The sequence below is a fragment of the Artemia sp. Qi Xiang Cuo genome, chromosome 4 (assembly GCF_049724085.1).
Source record: "Artemia sp. Qi Xiang Cuo chromosome 4, ASM4972408v1, whole genome shotgun sequence".
Lineage (NCBI taxonomy): Eukaryota > Metazoa > Arthropoda > Branchiopoda > Anostraca > Artemiidae > Artemia > Artemia sp. Qi Xiang Cuo.
The window spans coordinates 49451879-49465159 of record NC_142797.1 but is presented as its reverse complement, the minus strand read 5'-3'; the positions used below and the strand labels follow the sequence as shown (position 1 = coordinate 49465159).

General features: G+C 35.7%; 1 long non-coding RNA gene across 1 annotated transcript; it reads left to right on the top strand.

Moving 5' to 3' along the window:
- The first annotated feature begins 6367 nt into the window (after window positions 1-6367).
- LOC148953190 (uncharacterized) lies at window positions 6368-12493 on the top strand. Its single transcript, XR_016141627.1, has 3 exons — window positions 6368-6730; window positions 8882-8991; window positions 12197-12493. It is a non-coding gene; the product is annotated as an uncharacterized LOC148953190 (long non-coding RNA).
- Window positions 12494-13281: the final 788 nt, after the last annotated feature.

The following is a 13281-nucleotide window of genomic DNA, read 5'->3' as shown; positions in this document are numbered from 1 at the left end:
TGAAAGACGATCATTGGAATAAAAACCCATTACATACATTTTATTTAGTTAGCTACTTGATTGTTTGAGGCTAGTCTCTTACTATTTCAAAGAAGAAAAAGCCTTAGGCTTTTTCCTGTTTGTAATCAATTAGAAAGAGTTCTACCTTTAAAATGAGTTATACATAAAGGAAAGATACAGTTCATCATAAATGGTATTTGTCAATTAGGTTTTTTTTATATATAATTATCCATTATTACGTAAAATGCAGTAATTTTTGTGGGGTTTTAACATAAAATTTATTTCTTAACTGAAATTAGAATTATTCCTGAAATCCGGGTTGCAGCGGTAGCTAGCAATCCGGGTTTCAGCGGTAGCTAGCAATCTAGTAAGAGACGATCACGACCAATGTTAAGAAATATAAAAACCCATAGTTCCTAAAAAAGGAGTCAGATCAAAACAAAAAGTACACCAATAGAACCGCCTTGTCCGAAACCCCTGTATAGGAAACTTTCAGTCCCTTGGCTTGAACAGCAAGGAAAATATATTGGCTTGAAAATCAAGAAAAGTGGCAGCTACTACAACATTCTGCCTAAACGGGATATTTTTTTTTCTTTTTTCGTTCTTTTCCACAGATAGCTTGGCACTGGAACATCGTAGAGAGCTGTTCAATGGCTCATTTTAAAGGAAATTAATTGGGTTAAAAATCTATAGTAACTAAAATAAATTATTTCTAAAAGAGAATAACTTTTTCCACCAAAAACTGCATTTTTGATGTCTTTTCACACTGCAGTCTTTCAAACATAATCTTATACCAGCGGTAGGATTTGAGCCAACGCCTCCGAAGAGACTGGTGGCTAACACCAGTGCCTTGGACCACTCGGCCAGGCTGCCTCTCATAAATAATATATATGTGAATCTGGGTTGCAGCAGTAGCTAGCAACCTAGCAAGAGACGATCAGTCCAATGCTAAGAAATATAAAAACCCAAAACTCCTAAAAATAGTTTAAGATCAAAACAAAAGTACATCATTAGAACTACCTTGTCTGAAACCTTACTAGATAAATAATGAATGTTGTCATAGTTTTATATTAGAGCTATGACGTGAATAGAAAAACACGATATTATATTGTGGTTTCTGAAGACGTCATGAAATAATTTCATTGCACAATGACGTCATGAAATAAAATCATTACGCCGTGACGTCATAATTACTACTTGAGAACGACAAAGATGTAAATGGTCTTATTCGTTAATTACATAAAGGTTAGATCAAAGCAAGCTGCACGCAAGTTAAAAAAAAACAGTACTACACAGACAACAGAGATAGTATCTTGAAAAGAGAAAAGCAAAGGTATTCAACCGACCAGGCGTATCGAGAAGTAAAAATTGAGAGAGCAAAACAAAACAGCAAGATGTGTTATCACAATGATGAAGATTATAGACATGCAGAAATTGAGACAGCCAAACAAAAGATCAAGGAACGGTATGGTAATGATGAAAATTACAGAGAAGCAACAATTGAGCAGGCTAGACAAAAGAGCAAGGAACGGTATGATAATGATGAATATTACAGAGAAGCAAGAATTGAGCAGGCTAGACAAAAGATCAAGGAGCGTTATCACAATGATAAACTTTATAGAGAAGCAACAATTGAGCAGGCTAGACAAAAGAGCAAGGAACGGTATGATAATGATAAAGATTACAGAGAAGCAAGAATTGAGCAGGCTAGACAAAAGATCAAGGAGCGTTATCACAATGATGAAGATTACCGAAAAATATATAAGAAAAAGGTTGCTACCAGAATAATGGGTAGATACTGGGGTGACAAAATCTATAATGAAAAACTTAATCCGGGTTGCAGCGGTAGCTAGCAACCTAGTAAGAGACGATCACGTCCAATTTTAAGAAATATAAAAACCCATAGATCCTAACAAAGGAGTCAGATCAAAACAAAAAGTACACCATTAGAACCGCCTTGTCCGAAACCCCTGTATAGGAAAGTTTCTGTCCCTTGGCTTGAACAGCAAGGGAAATATATTGGCTTGAAAATCAAGAAAAGTTGCAGCTACTACAACATTCTGCCTAAACGGGATATTTTTTTTTCTTTTTTCTTTTCCACAGATAGCTTGGCACTGGAACATCGCAGAGGGTTGTTCAATAGCTCATTTTAAAGGAAATAAATTGGGTTAAAAATCTATAGTATCTAAAATAAATTATTTTTAAAAGAGAATAAATTTTTCCACCAAAAACTGCATTTTTGATGTCTTTTCACACTGCAGTCTTTCAAACATAATCGTATACCAGCGGTAAGATCTGAACCCACACCTCCGAAGAGACTGGTGGCTAACACCAGTGTCTTGGACCACTCGGCCAGGCTGCCTCCCATAAATTGGGTTGCAGCAGTAGCTAGCAACCTAGTAAGAGACGATCAGTCCCATGCTAAGAAATATAAAAACCCAAAACTCCTAAAAATAGAGTAAGATCAAAACAAAAGTACATCATTAGAACTACCTTGTCTGAAACCCTACTAGATAAATAATGAATGTCGTCATACTTTTATATTAGAGCTATGACGTGAATAGAAAAACACGAAATTATGTTGTGGTTTCTGAACGCGTCATGAAATTATAATAAAGAACGACCTGTTGCCTATACTAAATTTTATAGACCACTTAACTATAGTATAAGCTACTACAGTTATACTTAAGGTCAATATATTTAAGGTCAATATAGTGGAATATCCGGGTTGCAGCGGTAGCTAGCAATCCGGGTTGCAGCGGTAGCTAGCAATCCGGGTTGCAGCGGTAGCTAGCAACCTAGTAAGAGACGATCACGTCCAATGTTAAGAAATATAAAAACCCATAGTTCCTAACAAAGGAGTCAGATCAAAACAAAAAGTACACCATTAGAACCGCCTTGTCCGAAACCCCTGTATAGGAAACTTTCTGTCCCATGGCTTGAAGAGCAAGGGAAATATATTGGCTTGAAAATCAAGAAAAGTGGCAGCTACTACAACATTCTGACTAAACGGGATATTTTTTTTTCTTTCTTTTCCACAGATAGCTTGGCACTGGAACATCGTAGAGAGTTGTGCAATGGCTCATTTTAAAGAAAATTAATTGGGTTAAAAATCTATAGTAACTAAAATAAATTATTTCTAAAAGAGAATAAATTTTTCCACCAAAAACTGCATTTTTGATGTCTCTTCACACTGCAGTCTTTCAAACATAATCGTATACCAGCGGTAAGATTTGAACCCACGTCTCCAAAGAGACTGGTGGCTAACACCAGTGCCTTGGACCACTCGGCCAGGCTGCCTCTCATAAAGAATATATATGTGAATCTGGGTTGCAGCAGTAGCTAGCAACCTAGCAAGAGACGATCAGTCCAATGCTAAGAAATATAAAAACCCAATACTCCTAAGAATAGAGTAAGATCAAAACAAAAGTACATCATTAGAACCACCTTGTCTGAAACCTTACTAGATAAATAATGAATGTCGTCATAGTTTTATATTAGAGCTATGGCGTGAATAGAAAAACACGATATTATGTTGTGGTTTCTGAAGACGTCATGAAATAATATCATTGCGCCATGACGTCATGAAATAACATCATTACGCCGTGACGTCATAATTACTACTTAAGAACGGACAAAGATGTAAATGGTCTCATTCGTTAATTACATAATGGTTAGATCAAAGCAAGCTGCACGCAAGTTAAAAAAACAGTACTACACAGACAACAGAGATAGTATCTTGAAAAGAGAAAAGCAAAGGTATTCAACTGACCAGGCGTATCGAGAAGTAAAAATTGAGAGAGCGAAACAAAACAGCAAGATGATTTATCATAATGATGAAGATTATAGACATGCATTTACAGTAAAGAACAATCTCTCACCCATAGTATCTGATATACGACTGTAATCGGAGACTTTAAATTATATCCGGGTTGCAGCGGTAGGTAGCAACCTAGTAAGAGACGACCACGTCCAATGTTAAGAAATAAAAAAAACCATAGATCCTACAAAAGGAGTCAGAAAATTAGAACCGCCTTGTCCGAAACCGCTGTATAGGAAACTTTCTGTCATTTGGCTTGAACAGCAAGGGAAATATATTGGCTTGAAAATCAAGAAAATTGACTTTAACCACGTTTTTCTCCACAAAAGGCCTATTTTTTTCTTCTTTTCCACAGATAGCTTGGCACTGGAACATCGTAGAGAGTTGTTCAATAGCTCATTTTAAAGGAAATTAATTGGATTAAAAATCTTTAGTAACTAAAATAAATTATTTCTAAAAGAGAATAAATTTTTCCACCAAAAATTGCATTTTTGATGTCCTTTCATGCTGCAGTCTTTTCAAAGATATTTCATTTTTGTACATAAATCATAATTGTATACCAGTGGTAATATTTGGACCCAAGCCTCCGAAAAGACTGGTGGCTATCCGGGTTGCAGCGGTAGCTAGCAACCTAGTAAAAGATCCGGGTTGTAGTGGTAGCTAGCAACCTAGTAAGAGACGATCAAGTCTCTTACTAAGAAGAGAATCTCTTAGTAAGAGATTCCTAAAAAAATATCGCTAAGGACCATCCACATCAAGCAACAGAAAAGCATGATTGTGGGACACTGGAGAAGGTGAAAGACACATATCCCTTATTCACAGGATATTGTAAATGTTGTCGTCCTAAAGCTGATGATGATAAAAGTCCTGGTTGCAGCGGTAGCTAGCAACCTAGTAAGATTAAAATAAGAAACGACTCCTAGTCCATATTAAGTGATATCATTCAAGATCAATCGTCACCATAGAGTGGGTTGAAATCAAATCCTACGGAATCAACGGTAAGCCCTTACGCCACTGTACCGGTGGCAACTTATAATATAAATATACCATTCAGCTTATGATGTCTAAGACGTGATACAAACGTGTGAAAAGTTATCTCATAAGTTTGAGGAAAATTTAATGCTTTCGTCTCCTCTATTAATCTTAATGGATTGTTCTCCTCGGTCTGGGTTGCAGCGGTAGATAGCAATCTGGTTTGCAGTGGTAGCTAGCAACCTAGAACCGCCTTTGTCCGAAACCCCTCTATAGTAAACTTTCTGTTATTTGGCTCAAACAGGAAGGAATATTTGCAACTTCACGTCTGGGAGCTTTTATTAACAGAAAAAATATGAATTACACGAAATTAAACATGGTATATAAAGAACAAGAAACTAAAATATTAAACAAAACTCACTGTTGAAAAACTTTCAATATCACCAAGCAAATAGCACGAACACGCACAACAGACTGATAAATTAGGTTGTCTTTGGTACAGTTGGAGCTATTGATATATGCTAATATAAAAGAAATAAAAAAATACATAATAAAGTCGTAGATTTCTAAGCATCAGATCTAACTGACGACCAGTTAAGAGTGCACCTACCATATCATTGAGTGAGATTGGCTTTTTGATCTATTCGAATGTAGAAATGATTTTATACCATTATCTTAATTTTTTTTTCTCCAAATGATCAGGCTGATCGGAAATATACAATTATTGTCGTCAGTGATTTTAGTCACTGTCTATATAGTAAAGGGCATATCGATAAAACGCTATGGCAATTTTGTGTTTTTTTGCTCACTGTTTTTAGTCTCTTTTCCATTGCAGTCTTTTTTCTCTCTTTTTTTCGCATTTTCAAGTAAAGTAGGCTGTACCGTACCGCTGGAGTTATTGATGTAGCAACGATGACACCCAATCTTCTCAGTAGTCAGACAAACTTTGCCCTTCAAGTTCCTTATATTATATAAATAAACCATTCACTTATTTTTTATTAAGGTTAGACTTGGCATTTGAACAATAGCAACGGTATATCACCAAATGTAAGATATCAAACACAGCCAAAGTGAGTTGGATGTAATATAACAAACTTTGCATGGCAGGTGTATAGGGTTTAAAGAATGATTCTCTTACCCTGCTCTGCTCTTTATTTGCTAATACTGGAATAAGTCAGGGCTTAAAAAATAAGTGTTTTGATCATGAACTCTATGATAATTAAAAAAAGAAAATACATGTAAGAGGTGCAGGGACTGTAGAAAAACCTCTTTAAACCTCGTTTCCTAGAAAATAATCCCTTTTTACGCTTACGAATTACCTATATCATATTTTGAGAGTGATATAGCCCCCCTCCTCCGCCCGAAAACACATACTTAGAGTTAGCTTTTGTGTAGTTTATCTGTCTTTGCAAGATTTAACCGGTCATAATATGGTCATACTGCCTAGTTTAATTTAAGGATTGCTTTAACACGGAATATGCTTTTTGAAGACATATTTTTGATTCACAGTGAAAAGAAATTTTGATCGACTTTGTAGTTTTATCCTCTTTGAAGCTCATCAATCAACTAATTGAAGTTAGCACTGACAGTTGCGATTGGAAACTTCTAGATTAAAGATTTCAACTACACTCTTTGATTAAAGACCGAGTCAGGGGGTTGCAAGAGTCTCAGTCCCTTTCTATTACTGTATTTTAACGATCACTTGGCTTGTTATAGCGAACATTGATTTTTTGTGCACCTTACATATTGTATCTGGAGCTTATTAAAACTAAGTATTCACTTTTACATTTAAACTTCCTATCTTATTTTGACTTTAGGTAATGTTGTTTTCACGGAGAATGAAAATGCTCTTGCCTGTATTTCACCCGAATTCTTATTTGGCAACACTTGTGTTCAACAATGCCCTTATGGAACTTACAAGTGGATATCCAGTCTTGGGTAATATTTTTAATTTTTCGGTCAATCGGTTAAAAAGTCTTTTGTCTTTCTTAGCATATCAATGTGTCAAATTGAGGGTAAGGATAACCCGCTATTCGCCTGCCTCCGATACCAGGCAAAACACGTTTCTTTTGATACTAGACACGCGTACATGTCATTTAAACAGTCTCTGATTTTCAATTCACACACGTGCTTAGCTAGACATCAATAATTTACCTCCTGTTTTATAAGTAGCCCTTTTTAGTCCAAAATATTGATAGCAGTAAGTTGTAGCTAAGTGCACGTGTGAACGGGCTTGTGAAGAAAATCTCCTTTTTATTCCCTTTAGGAAACATGGTGGAATTAGTTCAGTTACAATTCATTAGCTTGGTTGGAATACTGAATTTTTCTTCTCTGAGCCTCCCTAGCCAAAGGCCGGCTTCTTTTGCGATTATTGTTATTATTATTTTTTTTTTAGTTTTCTTATGTTTTTTCACTTCGACTTTAGATCTTTAACAAAAAATTTGAAAGCCGATGCTTACTTTTGCATCTCGATGGAACTTAATCGTTTTGTAAGCCTTAAAATCTTTGGCAGAGGAAGGATTTTTCTCTCCATGAACCTAGACCCCAGAAAAGGACCCCCCTTGATAAATATATCACTTGAATATATTCAAAGACCCCTTCAATATATCGATTTTTTTAAATTTAGTATATGGATAAGTTACTTGAGGTTCATTTCAAGCTATTAGTACCCATGCAATGATTTTATGATGAGATAAATATTTTGTGTTAGGGAGCTGAAGTTCACATGTCCTAAAAGAACTGTCCTTCCGTGTAAGAAATAAAACCAAGAGTATATTGTCGAATAAAAACCGTTTCTGGGGCCTTCAAGTCTGTGGAGGCATGCGAAAGTGCTAAAATTAAATTCGAAAGAAGGTTATAGCCTACCCTAATATATCTTTAACGATCTGAGTTGTCAAGGCCTTTAATAGCCTTAGTCTGGCCCTGCCCTTAATTGCTTGGATATTTCAATCTAGGTACTCTCTATTCTTTAAGCTGGGTTACACTTACAAGCCGATGACTATTACTTATGGAAATTAATTAGTAATAATGTCTAATGTACAAGCATCCAAAGTAATGCGACTAAATTAATATTTGAATAATGAGGCCATTAAATTTAAAGGGCCCAAACTTACCTTATTTATGTCCCAAGGCTACCGAGAGCCTTCAAGGACGCCAAAATGGTCCTCCCATTAATATAGGATTTGCAAAAAAAAAGTTTCCATCTTCCTTTTTAAAATATTAGAAGAACGCTATATTCTCGTAATTTTGTCTTATTTCTTTGAAAATTTCTCTTCCATAAATTAATATCTTTAGCAAATAAAATATGTATTTGTAATTTTTTAAATAATAGGAAATTGTAGGGTAACAATTGCGGGAATTTCACTTTTTCAAACGGGGGAGGGTCAAGTAGGCATGTATGCATTTTTTTTTTTTTGTAAGAGCTGAATTGGGAGAGGGTGACGGGAGTCGAAGCATCAAAAATGCGGTTGCAAATGTTAAGCTAGTCAAAAATATTTTGTTAATTTGAAATCGTGTTCTCTAGGCTCCAAAAACAATGTCCTATTCTGGTCACATGAATTATTTAAACCTCGTGTGCAAAAACTTCGTGAAGTGTTGCAACACTTGTAGGATAAAAGGTGCGGAGTGACACACATGATTGTGTCATGCCACAAATATTTTAAGTTCTGTTTCACTTCCATCGTCTTCCATCGAATTTTACTACTAAAGACTAAGAATTATCTTTACGAAGCAACGATAAATTTTATAAACTGATGATCTATTTTTACGGATCACTGTATCCACAAAGTTTTATTGCTTTTTTTTCCTGTGTAACCGATCTGGATAGTTTCCAACGGCTGTGGACCTTTCATAAAACGACCATTTATGGTTATGAAGAAACACCTTAAACAACTGATGAAAAAAGGGCACGAAAGGTCATATAAGACCTGCTTGTATCAGCAAGTATTCTATTCGGATTGGGGGATTGGGGCTCGAGCGCCCCAATCCCGCTGATCCAAAAACTTTAGCTGCGACTCCTTATCACATTTAGTTTAATATCCAACAGGCCCATCAGATGCTGTTGAGTTTAGCTGTAGTTTTATTTTTTAGGGAGCGCTTCTGTCGGCCGTGCCATCACAGTTGCTTAACCTGTTTTGGTCCATTGGACACAGATTTTGAAAAGTGTCACGGTGATTCGATCCTTCATAAATTACAAAGAGGTAAGAGGTTATTGCTTTACAATAGTATTTGAGGGACAGACTAGGGTCTCTAAGCTAATGAAATTGTATAAACCCCTCGGACGTCGCCCGTCACTAGTGGATTTCAAACATGACTAGCCCAGTTTACATTTCCATTGAATTTTCCTTCGTTTGTACTAAATTGCAGGTACATTTTGTACCTGAAGACGAGGTGTCTAAAGAGTTTAAAGAATTTCAAGTTGAAACTCTATTGTCTTTTAATTGGGCTTTCAGATTCTTGAAAACACTTTAAAAATTTGACCGACTGATTTCTATCGTGGCCATGCCAGTTTAGGAAAAACTAAATATCCAGGACGTAAAAAAAATGAGCAGCCACTAACGATGGCTAAAATTTACGGAATGATGCTAAATAACTGGCAAATTAAAGCGAAAGCGATAGTAGGGGCTAGGAATGTGTCTAAAGAGCGTGTTTGTCACATATTCCATGAAAATTTAGGCATAAGAAAATATGTCAGCGTTTTATATATATGAATTGCTTGCTGGAGCGAGAAGAGTTTTCGTATTGAAAAACTTGGAAATATTTCTATACAAGTCATAAATATATAGTCATAGGTAGCGCAACAGCGTTGCCTAAGTAAAGAGCCATGTGGCCACAATTTTTTTTTGCGTTTTAGACCAGAGCACTTCGTATTGAAGGAGTTGTCGCAGAAACTTTGGAAGAGGCTCATTCGATTGGAAATTTAAAGGGCTAGTTTTCTTTTAATAGTCAGAAGTGATTGGAGGGCAAATAACCCCCTCCCTCGCCCACCATATCCCCAAACATATCCAATCAAAAGTTTTAGATAGACATTATGTTCAACATATTTGAAAGGTCCATAAATTACGTCTTTAAGGAGTAACTCCCCCCCCCCCACACACAGCGACTTCAATACCAATCTCATGGCGAATGGGTATGACAAATTTTTACCATATTCAGTACAGATCGTCTTGGTCATGAAGTTTGATCTTGGTGTTAGTTATGAAATTCTCAGAAGAAATAGTTAATTATAAAAAATTGATTGGTTTAAAATTTATTCCGTACCCGCTCCAAATGATAGTTTGTAATTTTTTGTTTACATTGTTTCGTTTGTCTTTTGTCTAATACAAGTTAGCAAATTATTTCTATGAAAACGTGAATCAATTGTATCAACTAAGAGTAGCTCATTGCAAAAATGTTTAGAACGATATAACATATAGTATAAACTTTAAGTTTTTGACCCAAAATCTTAATCATTCCCCGAGACATTGCATAAGTAATCGGGGTTAGATTTACCAATACATTTTGCAAATTAAAGTTTGGATTTTCGAAGCTCCGCCTCTCTTTCTTAACAAAATAATGGCTTACAAATTATGCTTACCATAATCTAAAATTAGAAGAGTTGAAAAATCAAAGAAAAAGGTACGAGTGCTTCAATCTCGAATCTAAGTATCTAAAAATGTAGAATGGATCTACCCGCTTCGTTTTTCATTAAAATGTAGATGGGTCTACCCGCTTCGTTTTCGATTATGTTTTACCTATCATGTCTAGTTTTTGCAAATATATGCCTCTGCTGTCCAATCCTAATCCAATTCTCTAAACAAAATTTTTGTTAAAAACTTCATTGAAAAAAAAGATGATAAAATTATGTGCCTTTGGTGTCTCCTTTCTCTGGCCAGTGCTTTGATTGCCTTTCCTTATCCAATCTGGCATTGTAACTGACAGGAAAAAATTCCTTCTAGTTTGTGATTACTTATCGTTAATAAATAAAATACTTGAATAAAATATTTCATTTTGAGTTTTGTGTCATTTCACTGTTTCTTATTTTTTCAATCGTATTTTGTTCAATCTAAATCACATAATGCTTTGTTTTGGTTTAAAAACGCCAATTTGCCGCTTCTGGGACTCGCGGTGGCTTCTTGTTTCGGGATTCAATCGCTTGTTTGTTTCTTCTCTTTAACGATACATTAAACTTTGTTTTTAATATTTACACATTGTCTTCCCTCGATGCTTCTTGTAAAGTTTCCTTTTAGGTACTTTATGTCAATGACAATCATTATTCTTCACCTAAAGGGGAAGAAGAACCTTTGGCATTATCATGGTTGCAGCATTAGCCTAGCAAAGAGTAGCCTAGTAAAGAGCTACGACCCGCGGTTCGTAGCTGCTTAATTTTAAGACGTGTTTTTTTCAAAAGAAACTATCTAATTGGAAATAATTCCCACGTAAGACAATTTTGAAAACAATGATTTCAATTGAGATTCAACTGAGCGATAACTTATAATTGCAAGAAGAATTGTTTGAGATTGTTCAAAAAATACTCAAAGACATAAATTGAGTGTAATTGTAATAAAAAGTATACCATTGAAATCACCGTTGTCGAAAACTTTTAACTATAGGTTTACAGCCCCATCTTGAACAAGAAGGAAAATCACAGTTTTGTATCCATTTTTATTTTCTATTCTTTCTATCTTTTTATTTTCTATCCATTTAATTTTCTTAAAAGAGGCTATATCCTCTTTTTATTTTCTTTTTCCAACCAAGAGATGATTGCATTGAGCCAGTGGGGGCAAAAACTGGGAGAGGGCTCATTTCAATGGAAATGGAAATGAAGAGATACGTTTTGAAGTTACGCAATTGGTCGTACCTTAACAAAATGCCGTTTTCTACCATTTTGTGCTGTCAAACGTCAATCTTGGCCAAGGTAGGGTCAAAATGTTGGGAAATGCAAAATCCCTGATAGCCGATCAATTTTTCATGGTGTAAAACAAATTTTTAAAGGCTTCACAGCTTTCCATTGTGAAAACTGAGTAATTCATAATTACCAGGAAAGAAAACGGAGGAAGATGACCGAAGCCTGCGATACAAACTGGAGAAACAAATGAAATAGGTGATGTTTTGTTTTCCATAAAACGACACATCATAAAAACCAAAATACCAAGTTCCATCACCAAAAAAACCAGTTCCATCAAAACCAAAGTTTAAAAGACTTCTTGTTGATACCAGATTACATGGTGATTTAACATGAAGAAAAAAACAGGGATTACATGACAAAAGGGGCATTAAAGAGGCGATCATAAGAACCTTGATATCAGAAAGGGGTAGTTTGCCAATATGACTACAACTGTTCTTTTTTCTTAATTTGGCTAATTTCATGCTTCTTATATTCATTTTGGCGCTCTAAGTGAATTTGACATGCGTATTGTTTTTCAGGTGAAAGCAAAGGATCTGAGACATTTTGTCACCCGACAATTCTCGTACAACAGCGCCAAAGTGATAAAAATTGGTATATAGGTCTTTCAACAGCATTGAGCATTACTTTAACATTAATTGCCATTTTATTCGTTTATGTTCTGAAATTTAAGCCTAATGATAGTACATATCGTCAGTACAATGGATTAAATGCTCTTTATACTACGTTGAATGTCCAAAATGAAGATGAGAAAATATAAATTGATAGTAATGATGAGAACTAATCTGGTTAGTTTGTGTGTTTTTCTTATATTTAGTTTAATATTTTTATGGGACGGAAAATAAATTAGATCGTAACTTCTTTATTTTCTTCCAATAAAGGTTAGGATACGGGGTCTGCGGACCCCATGGCGCATCCTTGTGGGTTTCGAAATAGGAAATAGTTCCTAAATATTTTGGCTAATTCGTTTATCAGTTATATGGAATGTATGGAACAGGTAGCCTACATAAAGATGGGAAAGGGACATTAGAGCCCATGTCTTATGCCCCCCTTTTTTTCCAATCTCCGGGGACCTTTTCTGGCTTCCAGATACTAGCAAAGAGTATAAGTCACGAATCCATACAGGGAACTCTGGGCAGTAAGATCTATCATTCCCCACTTTGGTGTTAAAGTCACTGGCAAACCAAATGACATCATAAATGGGAATATGTTTTGTCACTGCTTGAAGGGCGTTGCAGAAGCTCTTGGGAGCATGTCAGCAATTTTATCACGGAACATCGGAATCATAGGCAGCGCAATCGTGCTGCCTAAGTAAAGAACGATGTTGGCACAATGTATTATTTATTTTTTTTTTCCATAGCAGGGCACTTCGTATCGAAGGAGTTGTCGTAGAAACTTTGAAAAGGGCTCATTCGGTTGGAAGTTGGAAGGGCTAGTGTCCTTTTTAATACTCGAAAGTGATTGGAGGTAAACTAACCCCCTTCTAACCCCCATCTTGTCCCAAACACATCCAAAGAAAAATTTTATTTAGTCATTTTATTCAACGTAATTGTGCGAAATGGAACAAAATTAGGTCGGTGAGGTTGAAAACCCCCCCTCGCAAGCC